This window comes from Chenopodium album, chromosome 3, assembly GCF_948465745.1.
Source record: "Chenopodium album chromosome 3, dcCheAlbu1.1, whole genome shotgun sequence".
Lineage (NCBI taxonomy): Eukaryota > Viridiplantae > Streptophyta > Magnoliopsida > Caryophyllales > Amaranthaceae > Chenopodium > Chenopodium album.
In genome coordinates this window covers 59,703,285-59,710,599 of record NC_137836.1, presented here as the reverse complement: position 1 = coordinate 59,710,599, position 7,315 = coordinate 59,703,285, and the positions used below count along the sequence as shown (strand labels likewise).

The 7,315-nt window shown below is 39.7% G+C and overlaps 1 non-coding gene across 1 annotated transcript; it reads right to left on the bottom strand.

Moving 5' to 3' along the window:
• Positions 1 to 585: 585 nt before the first annotated feature.
• On the bottom strand, positions 586 to 692 carry LOC145625807 (small nucleolar RNA R71). Its single transcript, XR_014110709.1, has one exon. It is a non-coding gene; the product is annotated as a small nucleolar RNA R71 (small nucleolar RNA).
• Positions 693 to 7,315: the final 6,623 nt, after the last annotated feature.

The following is a 7,315-nucleotide window of genomic DNA, read 5'->3' as shown; positions in this document are numbered from 1 at the left end:
CATATTTGCTTCTAGTTTTTGTTTATGCCAAGGTGTTCCAGATCAGGTTATATCCCATTCGATCCTGAGATCGAACGTTCCTTCCATAGACAGAAAAACTTCTACAAGCAAATCCTGGCGGATTCTGGTGATACTAACAATAATCACCGCGATTCTCCGACTGATTCTAGCAATTTAGAGACATCATCAGACACAGAATTAGAGATGGCGGCTCCAAAGAAGCTTAGTGATTATTCACAACCAAAGCTTGCGGATTTCCCACATCTCACCCCTCCTTCGGCTCTTGATGGGGTTCAATTTGAAATTAAGCCCCAATTTATAACAATGATAAAGAGGAAGCAATTCAGTGGAGCCAAGGGTGAAGACCCGAATCTTCACATTGCCGACTATTGTCAATATTGCAACACCATAAGGCAAGCCGGGGTCACTCAAGACCAAATCAGGGAGATTCTCTTTCCCTTTTCTTTAACTGGAAAAGCTAAATTGTGGTTTAATGGTTTGAATAGAACTACACTTGGTATAACTGACTGGGAAACTCTTGTTTTAAATTTTTATAACAAATACTATCCTGCAGAGAGAACAGCAGTACTACGAAGTGCGATTCAGAACTTTGCCCAAGAAGCCGATGAGTCTTTATATGAGGCTTGGGAGAGGTTCAAGGACTTACAAAGAGAATGCCCCCACCATAATTTAGCACAATGGCAGTTAATCCAAGCCTTTTATAACGACATTGGAAATTCTTCTAGAATAATTTTAGACTCTGCAGCTAGTGGGAGATTTATGAATCTTAATGTTGATGATGCAGGTCAGGTTATCGAAGATATGGCGATACACAATTCCCAATATGGGAATCCCAGAGGATATGCTAACAAGGGGAAACATAGTGTCGACTTTGTATCCTTCTTGCAAGCTCAACTGACCTCTATTTGCCAAAAATTAGATAATCTGAGCACTGCTAATGTAGCTAATGTTTCTGCAATTAATAACAATTCTAATGAGACCTTCTGTGAAAATTGTGGTATTGTAGGCCATTAGGAGCAGGATTGCAGGAGTTCCGTGGAGCAATTTAATGCCTTCCAAGCTTATAGGCAGAATAACCCATACTCCAACACCTACAATCCTGGGTATCGGAATCATCCATACCTTTCCTACCGGAGCACTAATGTTCAAAATCCACCACCACAAGAACCACAGGTGCCACAGCAACAGCAGCAGAAGTATTATCACCCAAATGCTAGCCAGAAGAATCAACCACAACAATTCCCCTCATCTTCCGACCCTTCTTTGGGGGAAATTAGAGCAATGTTGGTCAATATGCAAAAGCACATGGAGAGCAGAGATGCGGCAATTGATCAAATTTTAGCGCATAATAAAATTTTAGATAATCAAATTGCGCAACTCTCCGCTACCCTACAAGCACGCCAACAGGGAGCTCTGCCGGCACAACCGACTAGGCCTACGGATCAAGCATTTGCAATAACTCTAAGGAGTGGTTCAAACTATGAAGGGCCCTCTTTACCCTGTCAGCCATAGATATCATTAAGGGGTCAGACGAGAGACTGCGTGACCTTGAACGGGACCGTCTCGCGGCGGCCCTTCACGTGTATGCGTAGTCTTGTCCGTACTCGGTTCATGCCGATGAGTTGTCGGCCGACGAGCTTGATCGGCAGTGTACACCTGAGCAGCTGGCTCGGATATACATTGCTCACGTTCTTTCCGTCACTATCTTGAGTGATCGGGGAGAACGTTTCACTATCGGGTTACTTATTTGCCTCAGTGATTTGGGGCAAGTAGGTAACCTGAGTTGGGCGGAGGTGTCGTATGCCCGTATGCTTACAGCTACAGGCAAGGCGACCTGGGTGATGGATTCCGCGGCAGCTACTGAGGTGCCTCGGATCTCCCTTACGTGGCACGGTCGTATCCTTGAGGTACGTACTTTAAGTTTCTTTGAATCATTATTTTTTCTTTCCCCCTTTAAGCTTATCATTTTTCGATTTTCTTTTAAGCTTGGGGATACTCGTACCTGCCTTTCTTAGCCCCCATGATTCTTGGGGTTGCTCGTTTTCCTTTCGTACCTTCCAGAGGATCCTTTCGACGACTCGTGCGTTGGTGAGTATTTCGACCACATGTGCATATTTTGATTTTTTTTGTTTATTTTCTAATGATTTTTCATGTCGCTGTTTTTATAGATCGACCTCCGTCCTTGGAGTTTGATCGTCGGAGTCCTTTACGCTGTCCGGTCTGGCATGATTCGTTGTCGTTTCCAGGCCCTTTATCAGGGACTTCCAGTCCTCGAGAGGACAAACGCTTGGTTTTTATGCGAATCCTCCGATCCAGATGTTACGTCCGGATTTGCTGTCTACCGAAGATCGAGCTCAGGCGATCCTTGGTTAGATAGTGTGTAGACACCCATTTGTGTCTCCCCAAAACCAAACCCAGTGATGAGTACCTTTCGCGTCGAATCATAAATCGAATGAAGTGAAAGTGTGGAAAGTCTAGTGTTGCGGTTAGTTTTTTATTTCTTTTCTTTCTCTTGTTTTTGAAAACCTATTTTTAGAAAACAACCAATCCAGTTTGGTTTGGTCCATGGCAAGGGCCCAATAATAGTGTAGTTGGGTCGGGTTCGAAAAGAGCTTTCCAACAATATATTATAAGCCCAATTCAGATGAATAATGAGGAAGTTATGGCCAAATTATTAAACTGGGCCTGGTTTGATCTTTATATGCGGCCCAATGATCTAGAGGATGGCCTAATATTGATTTATCATTCCTAATGCAATTAGAATTGATTATAGTCTTCTAGATTCTTCTAGAAGGTTCTTTTCATTCTTAATTTAATTAGCATTGATAAATTGACTTTGGTTGACATTTTAGAGTTTTAATCAGAATAAAAGAAGTGTCTTTAAGGAAAATATGATTTTGCCCTTTTGTATGGAAAAATTTTATCAAATTAAGAAAACGCCTGGAAATTGTTTTCTAGCGCCTGACGACAGGATTAGTGTCGGACGCTAATGCTTGGCGTCTGGCGCTAGCCTTAGCGTTTGGCGCTAATGTCTGGCGTCTAGAGCTAAGTCATTTTATTCTCTTCGAAACTCTGATTCGTTTTTATATCCATTCGACTGATTTTCTCTATAAATAGCCTCCTAAACCTCCGTTTTCAATCATCAACAACAATTAATTTTCTTATTCTCTCTAGTTTTCAAGAATCTCTTGATATCTTCTCTCTCTCTTTTCTACACTAGTTTTTGCATACAAAATTCCGCATTCATAGGATCTAGACACACCTAGCATAATTCGAAGTTGTCTTCGCCCTAGACGTGAAAGGTTTTAATTTCTGAGGGTTTGGACGCCACCGTACTTTAGTGTATGATCATAGTGGGGTTCAAGCTAGGGATAATGCTTGAAATATTCCCTACATGGTGGAGCAGCTGGTGCTGCCGGATGCATCTTATCCGACTTTCATTGCATCCAGGCTGACTCCTTTCCTAACTTTTGTTCCGATTAGTACTTTAACTCTCTCTTATTATTTATATTTATTTTTTCGGAACCTTTACCCTTTTATTGTATTTTTAGCGAGTCGAGCTAGGTGGTTGGGGGCCTCTTACGGCGGAAATCACGTATACCGATGCTGCTGGGTCGGTAATTCGTGAGATCCTTCTAGAAGCGGAGGATGAGGAGGGGATACCGTTTGTTCCTGAAACGATCGAGTCGGTATGTTCTTTTTTGTATATGTATTTATTTGTCTTTTTTCATATACATTTGTTTGCTAACTGTCCTTGTATTTTGGAACAGGTTCCGCGGGAGACCGTTAACGGCATGGTGAGGACTTTGCGCGCTTTCCGAGCTGCGTTCTTATCGGAGAGTCTTCATCACTTTGTCATGCCATGATCATAGGATGGTCGCGGTAAGTTTATTATATTTTTTTCTTTTAACGAAGTTATCACACATTTTATATATTAATCTTCGTATGGATTTCGCAGGATGTGTAACAGCTGTCAAGGGGTCGCCGAGCATCCTGACCTCCTTTGTACACATTTTTTTATTAGGAAACAGATGTACATTTTTATTATTTTTTGTTGTACATATGACACATTTTTTGTATATATATGTCATTATTATTTTCTTTTGTTTCCATGCGTACATTTTTTTTATATATAAAATTAAAAAAAAAAATTTCGAGGGAGGGAAGGGATCCCGACTTACCCCCCTCGAAAAATAACAAAAAGAGACACACAAAAAAAAGCGATGAGGAAAGAGAAAGGGAAAGAAGAGAATAAAAATAAAAATAAAATAAAATAAAAAAGGAAAATAATAAAGAAACAAATAATAAAGAGATAAAAGAGACACAAGAGTTAGCAAAAGGCAAGCGTATAATTAGTCTTAAGATTTCGTCAAGATTTCGTCATTATGTAGTCCAAAATACAGACATAAATCTAATTTTCATGTCGCGACAGACCAGACGCGCGCAACTGGATGAGTTATGCGTGGCTGTCGCGCGCATGTAAATTGGTTGTGCGTGGATGCCGCACGCAACACATGTGTTGCGCGCGCCACCTGCTAGTGAACTTTCCTTTGAGCGAAAATTGTCAAAATTTTGCCCTTCTTGGGTCTATTTAAACGTGGTTTCGTAGGCTTTTGATCATCTCGCATTCATTCGCTTAGTGATATCATAAGAAACTAAAAAGAATTAATCTCTCTAAATTCTCTCTTCTTCATTTTTTTTGAATTGAACAATGGTGAAAACCTTTTAACAACGTTTGAAGCAATGGGTCACTTCCCTCTCAACCGAGGACAAATTAGCTTTCAAAATTTTCCACCTAGACCCTCTATTGAATTACATGCAACTCGTGATTAATTTTTATTTTCTTCATGCTGCCGTCAATCATTGGGACTCCAACCACCATCTTTTCTTGTTTAAAGGGTACGAAATTGTCCCACTACCTGGTGAATTTGAGGCCTTGCTAGGCTTCCCTGCAAATACTCTCCCTGTGACCTATACGCCTACCTTGTCGGATCCCAAACCCATATTCCAAAGATTTTTTGGTATGTCTGACAATGATATGACTAACATTGGAACTGAAGAAGAGGTGAATTTGATCCAATTTATTGAACACTTCGTCGCCCCTCGTGAAAACATGACTAAACAACGCTTTAAAATTCATGCTTTATGTTATTGTCTTGTTGTTAATTGTTTACTTAGGACATGTAAAGTGTATGGAGATTATTCCATGGTGTCCATAGTAGAGAAAATAGAGGGATGTCATTCACCCGCTCCGTTGGCTTTGGCGGAAACTGTTCTATGCTTGAATCGCCTTAGAGGAGACCCTACCGAAAACGGTTTCACGGGAAGTCTACTCCTATTACACGTATGTTTTTTTTCGTCGTATAGCAGCACAAGCTTTGAAGTTGCGCTGGCTTGACTAGCGTAATCTTCTAAGATGCGCGCGGATGGCGAGCACAACTGACTTTAATGCGCGCGCCACCTGCTTGTGTAAAATCGCAATTAATTTTTCTCTTTTTTTCAGATTTGGCTCATGGAGCGTTTGCAAATTGTTTATCAGCCACAAAAACTTGAGGCTAATGGAGTAAGGACATTCCCTGGACGTCGAATTCTCCACAAGCACAAGAATTAAGAAGAATGGACGTCGTTTTTCTCTCACGGTGTTCCTAACATACACTTTGTGATTACTTGATGGAACATATGTAGTATGGTTGGAAATAGTTTTAATTTCCCTTATATTAGGCTTCTAGGCCTATCTAGTACTACCTATATCTTTCCTTGCAGGTTGATGAGACAGTACGGGATGAAACAAATTATTCCCCCGCAAGATTGTGATGCCCTAAAGATGTGATCCTTAAACCCGAATGAATTGCTCGTTGGATGGAATATTGGTCTAGTCTCCCTAGATGGGTAGTACAAAATCCTACTGCGAGTATTGTATTATCTTCCTTTTACAAGGCTTTGATGAATGCGGCAGATAAGGGTGAATTGAACAAGGCTCTATCACAACATCAAGCCACCACGGCTCGCAATCCACCTAAGCCTTTGATGCATTCGGCCACCACTAACTCCTAGTGGTCAAAACAAAGGAGTGAGAAGAAAATTGGACTTCTCATCTCCTAAGGCTCGTTTGAAGGAACCAAAGAGAAAGGCTCCTCCTAAACATGCACAACAAGGGGTGAAAATTAAAGAACCTTCACTAAATACTCGCAAGAAGGCTCCAATTGTTAAAGAAAAAGGAAAACAGGTTGCAAAGGCCCCAATCCCTAAATTGAAGAACAATGTTTGGGTGAAAAAGAAGAATGAAGGGGAAAGCTCTAAGGTTTCTAAAAATACTGCGATGAAAACTACTCCTCCATCATCCGTGACAATCGAGGACATAGTAAAACCTTAGAGTGTTACACAATCTTGTCATTAGTTTAATTTGAATAAAGTGTAATCACTACTATGTTTTTTTTTTATTATTTATCATCTAGTTCAATAATGTCTCTTATTTTGAATTTTGAATGAAATAAAATGAGCTTTATTTTTTTTTTATTTTCATATGACCGAATCATAAGATTGCCTACGTATTTGTATTACGAAATCAGGTCTTTGCGTAGTTCTTTGCAATTATTATATATTTTTTTTATTTTTCTTTAATCTCTTATGTAGAAATTAAATGAAAAAATTAATCAAACTTTGTTTAGACAAAGCTCAAATCAAAGTTTAATTTTTTATTTTCCGAGTATATGTAATTTTCGAGAAACACCCTCTTTTTATCGCAAGTAAAAGTCGTAACTTTAATCAAGCGTAAAATTCTGGGTTCGTAGTTCGTCATCAGGTGGCACGCGCAACTAAATTTGTTGCACGTGACATCCGCACGCAACCATTCTAGTTGTGCGCGACGCCTGTACTACGAGTGTTAATTTTTTTTTTATTTTCTGCATTATTAAACCCCCAAGTGTGAAGAGTTTTTCGTGATGTTCGAAAAAATCTTAACATTTAGAATTGTCTATTATTTTTTAATTTCCCCCCAAGTGTTATGTATTTTACCGTGTTATTCGGTAAAGTGCATAACACTTAGAATCTTTCTATTGAATGCTAAAAATGATTTGTTTAATGAATGAACGAGTTGCTCCGGATTTCATATGTAATATTTTTAAGTCAATCAATGTTTATTAATTGGCGAATTTCATCACCTCCAATATCCATTAATCTGACGGCTCCTCCTGATAGGATTTGAATAACGTAGTAGGGACCTATCCAATTAGTCTTGAATTTCCCTCTTGGATCGGTTGGTGGATGATGAGTGGAATTTATGCCACTCTTTTAT